Genomic DNA, 17,238 nt, shown 5'->3' on the forward strand with positions numbered 1-17,238 from the left:
GAATGACCTATATTGTCCTACATAGTTTTTGCCTAAAATTAACCGTATATTCCTTCGATTAGATGCAATAATAACATAGTTTTAAGTCGCATTTCCTCCGAAAGTCATCGATTGTCGAATAAATGTTAGTTTTTTATGAGGATCAATTCTCTAATTTAAAAAGTTATTCTATCTCTTACCGTTTAGGATCTAAATTGTTTATTAAAGCAACCTGGGGAAGTAGGTGAAATCTGATGTCAGAAAATGATGGTTCCTGACTGAGATTTTGAATAGACTGAGATTTACGATTGACCCTGTCTATTATACGGTTTTTTCACTTAATTATCGATTAAATACTACTTAAATAATTATTTATTACCTTATATTTATAAATACTGACCCTGCACTAAGGTACGTATAGCTGAGATACTGTTTGCCTGAAACCTTTTTGTATACGTAGGACCGTTTTTTAAATAGAGGACGCAGAAAATGGCGCGTTGAGCTATACGTACCTTAGCGCAGGGTCAATATTTATAAATATAAGGTATTAAATAATTATTTAAAAAGTATTTAATCGATAATCCCAGTCTATTATGCGGTTTTTTTCCTTAATCATTCATTAAATACTTTTTAAATAATTATTGAATACCTAACATTTATAAATATTGATCCGGTACTGAAGTGCGTTAAGCTGAGCGCATCTTCTGCGCCCTCTTTTTCAAAAACAGCTCAACATACAAACAAAAGTTTCAGACAAAATTTGTAGAAAATTTTTACAATTTTTAGATTAAATGTTAATACAATTGGATGCAAAAGAAACGAGATATTCACAAAAAACTGATTTTCGAGACCTTTGGCCTTGAATATCTAAAGATGCGTACGCGTGACCATATGTGACTTTGAGACAACATTTGTACTATCAAAATAAAGGTTTGAGCAAAAATTTAGCTTATTCTGTTATATTCTGAGGTGAAACCCTAAAATGATTGGAGTAACAAGTTATTTTTGAAAATTAACAAATGAAAAAATTTTTTATTTTAAAATTTTTTAATTGTTTTAATTTTTTATAGTTAAAAGCTACATAAAAATAATTTTTTCAAATTTTTTACAATTTTTGTTTAAAAAATTGTTATAAACAAATACATTGTTTTTTGTTTATGAATAAAAAATTTGAAAAAATTATTTTTATGTAGCTTTTAACTATAAAAAATTAAAACAATTAAAAATTATAAAAAAAAAATAATATTTCTTAATATTAATAATTAGTAGCTAAAAAAGATTGTTAATTAACAATCGCATTTTTAAGCAACAAATAAATTTTTTTAAGAAGCCGTTTTTTTATTTTAAATCATAATCAAAAAAAAAATTTTCTATTTACTCATAAACAATGTATTTGTTTATAACAATTTTTTAAACAACAATTGTAAAAAATGTAAAAAAATTATTTTTATGTAGCTTTTAACTATAAAAAATTAAAACAATTAAAAAATTAAAAAAAATTTTTTTTCATTACTTTAAAACAAAATTTTAAAAACGGTATTTTATTTGTAAGCCTAATAAGAATAACTTCACGGAGGGAAAAAAATTCTGGGGTTTTAATTTAATAATTATCGGAGATTTTATGTTAACATTCTGTATGGAAATAATTGTTAGTTAACAATTACATAACTAATGGAAAAATTGGGAAAACAATTTTTAAACCACGGATTATTGTTTATTCATGTATCTCAAAACTACATTAATTTTTTTATTTATTAATATTCATATTTTATATGTTTAAATGATTTTTTATTGTTAGTAGCTCTCAGAGACAGAACGCGCGCGAGGGCCAGACTTGCCGTATTTTGCGCTATTTTCAAGGCTCTGTAAAAATTATAAATATTAGAGATACAATTTCGGCAGTCGGAACTTTATTTTAGGAAATTTCTTCATCTTTTTGGATGTTTTTCAGATTTTGAAAATTTTCAATATTTTTTGAGTTATTCAAAAAAAACTGAACCCCCTATTTATTTTATTTTTCACTTAATTGTTTATAACTTTTGCAATTTTTTTCAGCGCCATTTCGGATTTTTCAATAAACTTTCTACATAAAATTACGAATCGAATGATACCTGTTTCGTAATTTTCGGAGAATATACAAAAAAGTTAGAAAAAATCGTACATGTGAACTAGACTATTAGCTATAATAGATTAAAATGGTTCACCCTGTATACCATCAATATTTTCTTGTTCGATCTTTATCTAACTTGTACAGTTACATTATGTACATATGATTTTTCATCTCTTTCTACGCATAGATCGCCTGTTACTTATACTCGTAGCCTGTAATCTCTTTGGTTACAAGAGTGTCGCGTAGTGAATTCGTTTTATAATATTCGGTTGTAACATTTTCATATTGTTCATAGTATGTATAATATTCGATTGCGCTGTTTTCGATATCTATAAACTATTATACATATATAAACCAACCCCCACCACCCTCCCATTTCATTCGACCCCCTACCCTAGAGTCACAACATCCCACACTCGTTATTTATACTCCCTCTTCTGTCACATATATATTATAATGTAGGGGTACTATAGATTAAGGGACGTGAGAATAAGGGTTTAATGTAGGATAAAGATCAGGGACCATTTGGAATATTTCCAAGAACTTTCAAAAGTCTCCGATGTGGAAAAGTCAGGGAATTTCATTTGGAAAAACCAGTGGTCACAATGTTAATGTGCGTTCATATCATTGAAACGTATAGTCTGGCCCTCTAATATTATGTGGTATAATGTGTTAATATGGAAAAAGCTATTAACAAGTGAAATTAACAAAATGTAAACAAAAAAACCGAGAAATTTTTCGGGTGCGGAACCCTGAACTTGCACTTGAAATGTATCTAAGAACACTCTCCATTAAATTATCTTTATCTTAGAGCCTTCTACAAACTGAACCGATTTTGAGAATCATCGCCAATTTTTTAGTTGTTCTGGATACGGAACCCTAAACTCGTACTTGAAACATAGCTAAGAACACCTTCCATTAAATTATCTTTCTAACGAAACAAAAAAATCAAAGTCGATTCATCCTTTTAGGCGCTAACAGACAGACACACAGACAGGCAAACATAGGGGAAAAACTTATAACATCCCTTTTTTTGGGTTCGGGGATTAAAAATATCATGCATCAGGTCTTTTCCTTCTTTGTGAATAGCCAGTAGAATTAAATATATCGGTGTGTTTTTTTTCACTTGACATATATGTGAAACTCGAAAAATAAGATTAATCGAGGAAAAGGCTTCAAATGATAAATGTTAGGTCAAAGGCAGGTTTTCACGTTAAATCAAAGGCAGGTTTTCACGATTAATTAAAATCTCACTTTGATTCATAACTGGCAAACATTAGACGAACACTTTAAGGAAGATGTTCTTTACAAAACCGTAAACAATTTTTGTTTGAAACATTTTTTCGTAAACATCACTGTTTATCCGTGAGGGCTAGTTGTTTAATTTTTGATAAGGAACATTTTTTACATTTAAACTTTTGTTCTATCTCTAACGGTTTACAAGATGGGTCCTACGGACCCAAGACCCAATTGACCTATGATGCTCATTTACGAACTTGACCTCACTTTTTACGTCCTGAGTACGCTGTAAAAATTTCAGCTCGATATCTTTTTCCGTTTTTGAGTTATCGTGACAACCGGAAATGGACTAATTAGGTGATTTAGTGAACACCTATGACAAAATTTTTTTCATAGCATCATTATTTTTAAGCGTTACAAACTTGGGACTAAACTTAATATACTATGTATATTTCATATATACATGGTATAAAAACGAACGAAATTAAATCTTAACATTATTAGCCTTGGAGCCCGTGGCCGTAAAACTGCACTTACAACGATTTCGAAACTTTGCATGTGAATCAATACTATTTAACGATAGGTACAATATGTACTAGGTGTGTCAGGGTTTATCTTGGCACAAATATGTTTTTATTTTTTACTGGTGTGACAGATATTTTGGTCAAGTTTTGAGATGTCACACCGAGATATTTCGAAAGTAGAACTCAAAAGGAAAACAAATTAAAAAAACGCAATTCATTCCGCTTAAAGGTATATATTAAAATTGAAAATCGGTGTAAATATTATATATTATCGGTGTAACAGAATTTTTTGCCACGTTAAGAGTTGTCACACCAAATTTTCCTAAAAATAGATAAAATTTGCAATAAAATGGTCTCTCACTAATTAATTTCCATGAAAGTACAAAATACTTGTAATTATTAAAAATATAAAAAATATTTCTGCCAGGATAAACCCTGGCACACCTTGTACATATTGTACCTATCGTTAAATAGTGTTGATTCATGTGCGAAATTTCGAAATCCGTGTAAAAGCAATTTTACTGTGACGGGCTCCCCGCTTATAATCCTGTAGTCTATTTTTGTTCCTAAGAGGTACATTTTTAGATGGTTAAACCAGCACGATAATAAAAGAATAACGAAGATATTGATACAGTCAATCTAGACGAAAAAAAGGCCATACCTGGAAAAAATTTCAATGGTGAATCTGAGGTTATAGATGGTTAGGGGGGCATGTAATAACTTAAAAAAAAATTAAGAGAATTTTTCGTTCCGCTGTTTTTGAGAAAATCCAAAAAAAGTTCAATTACAAAAAGTAGGTGACGCTAAAGTATCAAAAAAAGGGTTTTTCACGATTTTCATTAAGAAAAAATGACTTTTTTGTAAAAGTGTAAATGAGAAAGTTGTTTGACTCAAAATTAGCTTCAACTTTTATTTAAACTATTTTTATGAAAAACTTACAAAAACATTGTTTAAATAAAAGTTGAAGCTAATTTTGAGTCAAACAACTTTCTCATTTACACTTTTACAAAAAAGTCATTTTTTCTTAATGAAAATCATGAAAATGTCCTCTACATTTTTTTATTTGAAAAACTTTTTCCTTAAACCAATAGATTCCGAGAAAAACGCATTCCAAAGTTATTTTTGGATTTTCTCAAAAACAGCGGAACGAAAAATTCTCTTAAATTTTTTTAAAGTTATTTACATGCCCCTCTAACGATCTATAACCTCAGATCCACCATTAAAATTTTTTCCAGTCAAAATGTCAGATTGACTGTACTATATCGCTATGTGATGATGATGACAAAAACAAGCTGGACAAATAATATATAAGATGTTAGTTGAAGATATTATTTAACATGAACGGTTAAAATGTTTTTCCAGTCATCCATAAGAACCCTATACAATGCAGTATAGTATGATTAACACATGTATGACAGATTTATTATGACATCAATTTTCACCAATGATCTAATGGTTTATTATTAATATATTGGTATAGAGTCTTATTATTATTATTAATAATGCTTGCTTCCTTTCCTTTCCGATGTGAAATTACTAACTATAGTATTATAGTTTACTAGCTTGATACTCGCCCACTTCACTGGGCTTAAAAGTGAAAACCACCGCTTTATAGCCTCCACATCTCTTGATCTCAGTTATCCCCTTTCCATAACAGTTGAAGGAATTGTTTTACGCAGCTAAAAGATATGCATGGTTTTCAATTTTTATACCAAGTATATATGAAATATACATAGTATATAAAGTTTAGTCCCAAGTTTGTAACGCTTAAAATAATGATGCTAGGAAAAAAACTTTGTCATAGGTGTTCATGAAATCACCTAATTAGTCCATTTCCGGTTGTCCGTCCGTCCGTCCATCTGTGGACACGATAACTCAAAAACGAAAAAAGATATCGAGCCGAAATTTTTACAGCGTACTCAGGACGTAAGAAGTGAGGTCAAGTTCGTAAATGAGCATTATAGGTCAATTGGGTCTTGGGTCCGTAGGACTCATCTTGTAAACCGTTAGAGATAGAATAAAAGTTTAAATGTAAAAAATGTTCCTTATAAAAAATTAAACACCTTTTGTTTGAAAATTTTTTCGTAAACATCACTGTTTACCCGTGAGGGCGCCAATTAGGCAGAAATTTTATAATATGTAACTATACTTGATTATCAGTTATGTATGTGTCACATGTTTGTATGTGTAATGTAGAAAAGAAATCAACACTGACTATGCATGGTATTTTAACAATTAATTCAGTCAATTGTTTGTTTTCACTTGTTTAAATTGTAAAATAGTCATAACTCATTGAGTATATTAGAAAAGGTGGCTCAGAATTTGACATTTACTATTTTAAATTTTTACAGAAATCTTTAATTTATGATTCAAAATGTTGATCATAGTTATGCTCCATCTATAATCATTATTTTGAACCATAAATTAAAAGATTTCTGTAAAAATTTAAAATAGTAAATGTCAGATTAAATTGTATTTTTTTTTCTTTTTTTTATATATCTTTTTAAATTATAGCTCGTGTTATTCTGATGTATGAGCTATATTGCTGTTCAGTTTCATTAAAAACCATTCGCTAGTTTTTGCATGAAAGCGTAACAAACAAACAAACAACAAGCTTACTTTCGCATTTATAATATAATAGAGAATAGGGATAGTTTAGTATTTAGTATTTAGTATTCGTAGTAACGTAAATCGAATGCACACATTTTCTATATCTAAATAGAAATTAATACTTTTTTTTTATTTAATTAGATAGGAGGTTAAAGGACAGATATCAAACATTTAAGTACAGTATAACTACAGTCATAGTCGTATATAATGACATATTATGGCCTGAGACATGCAATTATGATCCTTATAACCGATTATATTGTTAAAAACCAGGGTTTCTCATAGCTATGGTTCCACGTACCTACACTTTCTTGAAGTTCTCAGGTAAAAACGAACCCCACCCTCCTTAAAAAAAATTAAAAAATCTAGCTGTTGAGAAAGAAAATACGTTTTTATACCATTTTATACCTATATATGAAATATACAGAGTGTCTTTTAATTTTTCATATGTGTGAATCTCGAAAAATAAGTTTAATCGAGGAAAATTATTCGAACGAAAAATGTTAATTTCAAAGGCACACATCTTATACGGGTATTGAATTCAATCTAAGCTTTCCAGTTCAATTGAAACCTTCCTCTAATTGATAACTGGCAAACATTAAACGAACACTTTAAATTAGAAAGTTGTTCTTTATAAAAACGAAAATATTTTTTGTTTGAAATATTATTTTGTAAATCGAATAGTCGAATAGAAAGTAATTGAGAGCAAAAATATCCTATAAGATACTAGAAGAAACTGCATATCATAGCTTTTTGTGCGTTTCTTCATTCAATTTGAACTAAAAATGGTTTTTATAGAAAAGTAAACCACTTTTATCGGAAATTTTTTTTCGAGGAGGGTCCTAGATTCCACAGAAGATATACGAGAAAACAATTTTTGGTTAAAACTTTTCAGTCTATTTTTGTCTAAACTGTACGTTTCGCGGAAAAATGTTTCGAAGAAAAAATGTTACTTTTTTTAGTCAATAACAACTTTCTAATTTAAAGTGTTCATCTATCGATTACCAGTCATCGAGTAGAGTGAACTTTTCATTGAGCTTGAAAACCTATGTCACGTTTAATGCCTGCGCTTACACATCCAACATTTTTCGCTTGAAGCATTTTTGTCGATAAAGATTTGAGTTTCAAGCAAATGTCAACATAATAAAAAAACACCGACTTCAAAATAAAAACTTTTCCAAAATAAATTAATATGCACTAAAAAGTAAAAAAATAACGAAAATATAATGTAGTTAAAATTATTGCTATTTTTGGAGTCGGTGTCAGCCAAGGAAACAACTCTGACATAACACTTTGCTACATTAGCTTGGTTGACACCGACTCCAAAAATAACAATAATTTTAACTACATTATACTATCGTTATTTTTTTACTTTTTAGTGCATATTAATTTTTTTGGAAAAGTTTTAATTTTGAAGTCGGTTTTCTTTTTGTTAAAAGTTTTTTTTTATTTTGTGATTTTTAGTGAATCTGAAGTGCATTAACTAATTTGTCACTAAAAAAAGAATCATCGAAATCGATTGGCGTGATATTGATTCGTCTTCTTGTCGTGCATACTTAATGCAAGTTTAAGACTTTTATTGTTTTCTCATGCATGCCGTTGTCCGAACTGGACTACAATAAAATGGTACCACATGGGAAGCACAAGCTTTCAAACAGATAAAGAATCATCAAAATTGGTTTACCCAGTCGAACGTTCAGAGGTAACAAATTTTAAAAAAATACAGTCGAATTGAAAACCTCCTACTTTTTTGTTTGAAGTCGGTTAAAAAAGAAGAAGCTAACTGAATATATGAATTAAGTTAGAACAGGGTTCGAGGATTTATATCAATGGATATATATCATGATATATATCCTATATATACAGTGGCGGATTTACCAGCAGGCTGAGTAGGCTGGAGCCTAGGGCGGCAAATTTTAAGGGGCGGCAAATTTAGTTCATAAATTTTTTATTTCGATTGACAAAATTTAGAAAAAATTATAATACACACACAAAATACGAATTTCAAAAATTATAGAGGAATTAAAATATTCAACAAAAACCGAAATATAGTCCTATTCGCTCCGAGCGTGAATTTCGTTTCCATGACAACGATACACTACTTTAATTATAGAATTAATGGATGCATATATAATTGTGTGGATTGCATTGAAAACTTACATTTAAAATTTAATATTCTTGTTTCACAAATTTAAATAAATAATTACGATAATTAACATTTGAAAAATAATATTTGTACAATTTGATTTCTTATTTTCACAATTTTTAATGCATTAAGTTTAATTAATTAGTGTTTTTCAATCATTTTAATTTGACAGTTTCTATATCATTAACATGTAAATAATTGCAAATTAGTCATAACAGCCCACTTTATCTCCAAAATTTTTCACTTAAAGCGCTGGCATCGATTTTATTATCCCTACCATGACTACGCACACAACGAATATACAGTGCTAAATAATAAATATCTCAAAATCTCTGCATAAACAATTGCTAAACGCTTTTGATTATAATGTAATGATCATGAATTTTTAGAATATCGCAATAGCGATTCCATATATATTATAGATGAAGATATTGGAATAGCTGCGAGTGATTACTTCAGGGTTAACACATTTCTCGTTGTCATAGACAGACTCATATCCAAGTTAGCAAAACGACAAGAGGCTTATCACGGATTTAACGAGAAATTTTCATTTCTTACCAAAATAAGTGAGTTGTTACCATCAGTTCTGACGGAAAAAGCCAGTTTTTTAGAAAAAATGTATCCTAATGATTTAGAAACAGACTTAGTTCAGGAATGCGTACACTTTCAAAGCTACCTTTCATCTGAAAGAATTTCAATAAAACCAATTTCTGGATCATTAAAAAGTCTGTCTTTATTCCTGCGAGATCAGAATCTAGGAAGCATTTATCCAAACTTGGATATAGTACTTCGTATGGCTCTTTGTACACCAGCGACAAATTGTTCAGGTGAAAGAAGCTTCTCTTGCTTGAAGAGAGTAAAGAACTACCTCCGATCGACTTTAAGTCAAGAAAAGCTAAACGCTTTAGCTCTCTTGTGCATAGAGTCAGAGCTAATAAACAAGATTTCGTACGACGATATAATAAATGATTTTGCGAATTCAAAGTGTCGCAAAATAGTATTGTAATGCTTTTATAATTTGACTTGAATTATAATACTAACAAATAATTAAGAAAGGATATATTTATTGTGTTGTTTTGTAACTGTAAGTGTAATAATAAATATTTATCAACGTTCGCCAAATCTAGATTTTTTGTGTAAGCTTTATTCCTATTACATAAGTATTGTATAGTTTTAACACATACCTTAACTTACTTTAAAATTGGTACATGTTTGAGATATTTTTTGCATAAAATATTGTTTTTTGATAATTCTTTGCTGTAAAAATAATCAAGGATCTAACACGGTACCATAGTTCTCGGTGATACTAACCATACGGGAAAAGTTGATGTAATGAGGATAATGGAGCACAAATCATAAAGTTGCAATTTTATTGATAGATAATTGATATGATTGTGAACTAACATATCAAAATTTAGAGGCGGCAAAAATTGAATAGCCTACGGGCGGCAAATCTCTAAATCCGCCACTGTATATATATCACGTGAATTTTTATGATATATATCAATACGAAATGATTTTAAAAAATTTAATATTATTTAGTAATTTTTGGCGTTTGTTACCGTATTTATACTTCCCAAATTTTGATGGCATTGGAGTAGAGTTAAAACCTACTAATACTAAGCTCAAATCGTGTCGTGTCAGAAAAAGTTCGTTACTAAAGAGTAAGTTTAAGTAAGATTCAGAATCGGAAGATGATCTAGCTTTATCTTCCTTGCAGTCAAACCAAGCACAATTATGAAACGACATTTTTTTTATTTTTTATTTGATAATTAACAGTTTATTACGAATGACTGATGACTGATTTGATAATTAAAAGACTGATTATACTCTAGAGTTATTATTTGTAATGTTTATTGTTTTGTTGCCTAAGTGTAGGTATGACCATTGACTGATAACAATTCATAAAATTGTTTTTTGTTTGAAAATTGATTTTTATTTATAAAAATTTTATTATTTTTAATTGATTTTGCCTGATCTAGAAGAATATTTTATGTTTTGGTTTCATTTGTCTGATTTGAAGTGCCTAAGTAAATAAAACCTTTAAAACATTTTACTTTTTTTAAATATCAAAATTTTGATATATATCGGATATATATCAAAAATATCCGATATTTTGATATTCATAATAAATATCGGATATTTTGAACCCTGAGTTAGAATCTTGTGAATTTATACTTATAAGCGATGTCACAATAAACATATTTGACTGTATACGTACGTGTAGAAGGGGGCGTGTTACGTTTGCGTTTGTTGCATTAATGAAATGAGTAACAGAAGAGAATAATACTATTAAAACGTACGTCTTGTGGCTGCTAAATTTCTTTGTTTGCATGAAACATGATTTTAATCTTAAAATGTAATGTAGTGTAAGTATGACCCACGAATATTATCAGATATTCAATTACAAGTATGGATTTTGTTTTATAATAACTAGCTACCAGTGCCAGTACCAGTGCCACCTGATGGAATAATATTTAACTTGATACATTCTTTTATTAAGGTAATACGATCACCAACACAATTTTATATTTAAGGTTGAGAAATTGATTGAACCTTATTTTCAATTTTTATGATGAATTTTATATATTACTAGCTGTAAACTACCCGCTTTGCTGGGCAACATCCCCACTTGCACCCCTCCCTCCACATTTCCTTGCGTTGGATAACAGTTTTGTAATGTACACGTCATGCTCTTTTATTTGATACCCCACTTAGGTATATTTGTAAATATTCGATAATTCCTTCCCACTTTCTCGCTACACCTTTCTACCCTCCGAAGGTTAAAAGTAGATAAAAACAATATATCTTTCAAGCTGGTTGTATATCGTGTCAATATTTGAGCTTAATCGATGCACAACTTTTTTATTTTTTGAAGCATATCTCTTTCAACCCCTATTTCAACCCCTTACTCTACTATAATATGGATGTATTATACATAAAAACCTTCCTCTTGAATCACTCTATCTATTAAAAAAAACCGCATCAAAATCCGTTGCGTAGTTTCAAAGATTTAAGCGTACATAGGGACATAAGGACAGAAAAATCGACTTTGTTTTATAATATGTAGTGATGATTTATTATAGCTTCATGAATGTAAGCGAAAAATTAGAATAAAATTTTTCGATATCTGCCTTAGTTTTTTAAATATGGACAGCTAAATAATTAAACAAAATTTTCAATTTTCTATGTTCTGAAAATTATTTCAGATATCGAAAAATTTTATTCTTACTTTTCGTGTTATACTGTCAAGTCAAAACATAATTCACCATCAAAATTGCAAATATCTACTTTTTTAAATTTGTGTCCCCACTACCGCACTCATACATCCTTAATTAGTCGAGTACAACGGGTTTTTTTTTGTTTTCAATAATTTATTAATAGCCTATAGAGCAGGCACCGGATGTCAATTGATTCTTGTTCAGAAAAGCTTATAGATTAATGCCAGAAACCCTCTTGTTCCAATTTTTGCATATCCTCTCCCCCCTCCCCAGAAACAGTTAAATGACATTTTTTGAATCAAGTAAAAGTTACTCTAGGTTCTTTGGGCCAATTAACGTCAAAAAGGACCTTTGTGATTTTTTCGTAAAATTCTTTGTTTTCGAGATATTAACAGTTTAATGTTTGGAAAAACTATAAAAAGGTCATTTTAAAAGCTAAAAAACGGGGAATTAAATTAAATTTTTCAGTTTATCAAAATTCAAAAATAATGTTTGAACATCCTTTAATAAGTTCTGAAGAGTAATACAGGTTACTTCATTCTAGAGGCTCAATTTTCAATTCTTAAAAAGATGTTTAATTCCTAATATAAAAAACATATAGAGATTCTAAATATTTCAGTCTTACACACTGTTATTTATAAGAATTATAACATCTTTTGCAGAATTAAAAGTTGAGGCTTTAGAATTAAAAAATCTGTAATTACTCTTCTGAACTTCACAAAGGATGTTCAAACATTATTTTAACATTTGATAAACTCAAAAATTTAATTTAATGCCCCATTTTTGTTTGGAGTTTTTCCAAACATGTTAACATCTGTTAATATCTCGAAAACGAAGAAGTTTACGAAAAAATCACAAAGAACCTTTTTGACTTTAATTGATCCAAAGAAACTAGATTAACTTTTACTTGGTTCAAAAAATGTCATTTAACTGTTTCTGTGGAGGGGTAGGAAATATATTCTTTATTACTGGCTGATTGGACTGATTCACTGACTGATCGATCGACGCACAGTTGAAATCGCTGGATTTAGAAGCATTTTTTGAAATTCATCCCATAAAGGGGTTAAATCAGAGTTGAAAGTTTGTATGTCAATTTTTAAGTTAGAAATGGAAACAATGATATATGAGCTCTTAGTTCAAAACAAAAGCTTACTGTATAACTTTTTTATTTCATTCTTTCAGAGAGCGCAGCGAACCCCATGACCAAAAGCCGTGTTATTTTCTAGAGGGAGTGGAAAAAAAGTTCATGATTAGGGGGTTGGCTAAGCGAAGACAATAGGGTTGCAAGTTGTTAGTCTCTCTATAGCTATTTCTTTCAGCAAACAGGAAGCCTCCGTTTAAAAAAAAATCCCGTTTTTGCTGACTCACATTTCAGCAAATACTTTTAACACGCAATTCACTAAAATCTTCCTTTTTTAATCATTTTTGCAAAAGACTCGCCCCTCTTACAAGATTTTGCCCACATAATTTAATAAAATCTTCCTTTTCAAATAAACATTCCCGAAAAAGACTCGCCATTGTTACATTTTACTTATGTGCTTAGATTTAGAAACATATTTGACGTATATCAATTGAACTGAGGTTTGAAATAATTGATCTAGCAAACGCTAGGCGCGCTAAATTTAAACTTAATCTACAGTATCGACAGTTAATAATTTTTTAAGACCAAATTAAAACACTGTAGGTTTCTATTTCTAACTTACAGAAATTTTTGAAGATTATTTTGAATAATGAAGGAATCTGATAAATTTCGACTATATCAAATTTTTAGTTGGACGAATTTAATAGGCAACATTTAGTTTAAACTATTAGTTGGAAATTTATTAAATGTATTCACAATAGAGAAAAGATTGAAACGAAAATAGAGAAATACATTTTCATATTTTTTTCTGCGAGTATATTTGCAAAATAAGAAAACTCGTAGCCTTCAGCCATATAACTTCTCTGTCTGTGTCAAGGAAAAACTATTGGTTTTTCTCAACCTTGAAATTAATGTAAATTAATATTATTTTAACAGATCTTGATTAAATGATTAAAATATTTAAGAGAAAACGTCCTTTTTAAGAAAATTATTAGAAAATCAACTATGGAAAATTGAGACGTATGTTATACAAAATTCATTTACAAATTTATTAAATTAACAACTGAATAAATAAAATAATTTTTTTTTTAAATTAAGAATAAAATTAAAAGAAAAATTCTAGAAAATTCCAAATTATTTATTTACAAACATCTTCGTAGGGGGCTGACTACATAATTTTTTTTTATAACAATTTCAAATGAAATCAATATCATTACACACAACCTTAAAATTATGTCAATATTATAAAATGTTGTTGAAAAAAGGAAGCTTACCGTCCGTATAAAATTAAATTGAATTTTAAAACTAATTTCACTAAAAAAACTTAACACTAAATTTAATTGCTAAAATATTTGTGATTCTTTTTTGAATTTGTTATTTTTGTGTTTTTTTTTTTATAACATAATCATTAGAATATGTTTCGTTTCACATACACAGTTTTTTTGGTAGTATAACCTCTCTTAATAAAATATTATAATATTTTTGACGGATGTTTTGATAAATAATTATTATTTTGTATTTCAACTTGGCAGCTGTTAAATCTGACACTAAATATATTATTTACTCCATTGGTAAATACAGTTTCATCAGTCACCACCGACATTAAAGTTGATTTAATTGTTTTCAGTTCCATCTATGTTGCTAAATGGTGTACTATTTATGTAGATTTCTAACTTATTACAACTCTTCAAACTTCTAAACAGTGCCGGATTAAGCCAGTGCGGGACCTGTGGTAAATCGTATCAATGGATGTATGTTTCTTTGAGAAGCCCTTTGGCCAAAAATTTACCTAGTTTCTTCCACTATCCTTTTCTCTTAGTCTTGGTTCATCTCTTTCACATCTTTTTTTTTTAATTTTCTTAAATCAATCTGCATCTTTCTAAGGGCTCCCCGCCAAGAAGGCGCTTACGCGGGGCCTGTAGGATGACTAATGTTGCTACATGAATAATACGCCACTGCTTCTAAGACTAATTTTACACCCCATTTCTTAAGTTGTTATTCCAAAAACACAGTTATTCTATTTTTTTTTCAATTCTGTCGATTAATTTTTTTATATAATAAACAAGTGAAAACAAACAATTGACTGAGTTAATTGTTGAAATATGTACCATGCATAGTCAGTGTTGATTTCCTTATCACATTACACATACAAACATGTGACACATATATAACTGATAATCAAGTATAGTAAATATTATAAAATTTCCGCCTAATTGGCGCCCTCACGGGTAAACAGTGATGTTTACGAAAAAATTTTTCAAACAAAAGTTGTTTAATTTTTGATAAGGAGATTCGAAGATGTTTGTAAATAAATAATTTGGAATTTTCTAGAATTTTTTACATTTAAACTTTTGTTCTATCTCTAACGGTTTACAAGATGGGTCCTACGGACCCAAGACCCAATTGACCTATGATGCTCACTTACGAACTTGACCTCACTTTTTACGTCCTGAGTACGCTGTAAAAATTTCAGCTCGATATCTTTTTTCGTTTTTGAGTTATCGTGTCCACAGACGGACGGACGGAAACCGTAAATGGACTAATTAGGTGATTTTATGAACACCTATACCAAAATTTTTTTCGTAGCATCAATATTTTTAAGCGTTACAAACTTGGGACTAAACTTAATATACTATGTATATTTCATATATACATGGTATAATATGTATATTTCATATATACATAGTATAAAAATAGTTGGGAGGGCACTGACTTTTACATGCATGGACCCTCGAAATCGAGAACTTGGTAGTTGATTATCTCTACCTGGTGATTAAGATAAGAACTAATATCCTATTGACATTTACGTGACAGGGCTCAAAAAGTCAATGCGAAAAAAGTATAATTTGTTAACAAAACACTTGCTTGATTAAAAATCAGTAAATTCAATAATAATGACACTTTCTTGACAAAAAGCGCACTCTAAGATTAATATTGACAAAAACAGGTGTTTAATCAGCAATGTTAGTTTAATTTTTGCCGTTGTGGCGCTGAGACTCCTACTTTAGAACCATAGATATATAACATATAGATCATGAAGGTTATAAAGAAAGAGAACGATCGCAATAGAAAATATTGTCCCCAATATTTTGAAAAAATAAGTGAGGCACTGGGATCGCTAAGTTGTATCATTAAATGCGGGCTGTTGTGCGCTAATATACTACTTACCGACGACAGCGCGGCTGGTGGCTGAAAATGAACTATAAATTCTACAAATTTTCAGGGATAGGTGCGCTAATGCTTTAGTACATAGCGACCGTTCTACTTCTTTATAACCTTCATGGTCAATATGGAGCGAAATAACTGGGAACTAAATAAAACGATTCAACGCATGCTATATGTTCATCAGTTACTAGCCCATAATAATTAATATTTTTGTCGTTTTGTCGCTAATTACACTTTAGGAATGCTGGCTTGGTAATAAAACGCTATTTTTTTGAAAAATTAAAATACTTTATTTTATAATTTTGAACAAGAAATATGCAATTTTTTTTTTTTTTTTTTTCTTGGTTTTGAGGAAGTATAATAATTCTCAGTTAATTTTTTTTATACAATTATTTTTTAGAAAATATATAATTTTTGAATAAACATTTTTGAACATTTTTCTTATGAAGTTTAAAACAAGAATTGCAATGCATTATTTTATATAGTCTTAAAATTTGCCTCAATCTAAAATCTTTATTATTTTCACAAGATTAGAAATTTTTTCATAATCCTTTTTTCTTTTTTAAATCGTTGGACTGATGTTTTACAAAAATTTGGATTTTTAGCAATTCATTCTTACCGTTGACTAAAAATTGGCACAAATTACTTCTTTTAAAATTTATTTCAAAAAGTAAAAAAAGTCTGGTTCCAATTTAATTTGTAAAGGTGTATTTTCATGATAAGGCTTGACGCTGAGTTTGAGCGTCAAATCAAACAATGTTTAGCTTTTTACGATTTGACGTTGCATAATATTTTTTTTTTCATCCAGATGACAGAACGGACAAAACTGACTTTTTATCATAGAAAAGTATATTCTATTTTTATTATCAGGATTCATTTTGAGAGCATTGGATAAAAAAATTTATAATATATATTTTTTAATGTTTTAATAAAACCAGTACTTCAGACTACAGAAAATTTTTTTCTGCATTAAATTACTGGAGTTATTTTTTTATTTAAATAGGTTCAATATCACATACTGAATGTAAATGCACAAAATCCTTACAAAAATAGGGGGGGGGAGTGCCTCCATTTTAAGAAAAACCGTTTTAGACTATATCTCCATAACCGTGCATTTTAGACCAAAAATGATAATAATCTTTATTGTAGATAATTAAATTACC

At 29.2% G+C, this 17,238-nt stretch overlaps 1 protein-coding gene across 5 annotated transcripts in view; it reads right to left on the reverse strand.

Moving 5' to 3' along the window:
* Nucleotides 1–14,243, reverse strand: part of LOC123291767 (endophilin-A) — a 37,780-nt gene extending 23,537 nt beyond the window's left edge. For all 5 annotated transcript variants that reach the window (XM_044872180.1, XM_044872182.1, XM_044872181.1 and 2 more), the window contains exon 1: nt 14,185–14,243. The gene's annotated coding sequence lies outside the window, so the exon portion shown is untranslated. The remainder of the gene's footprint in view (nt 1–14,184) is intronic.
* Nucleotides 14,244–17,238: the final 2,995 nt, after the last annotated feature.

The sequence above is a fragment of the Chrysoperla carnea genome, chromosome 2 (genome assembly GCF_905475395.1).
Source record: "Chrysoperla carnea chromosome 2, inChrCarn1.1, whole genome shotgun sequence".
NCBI classification, from domain to species: domain Eukaryota; kingdom Metazoa; phylum Arthropoda; class Insecta; order Neuroptera; family Chrysopidae; genus Chrysoperla; species Chrysoperla carnea.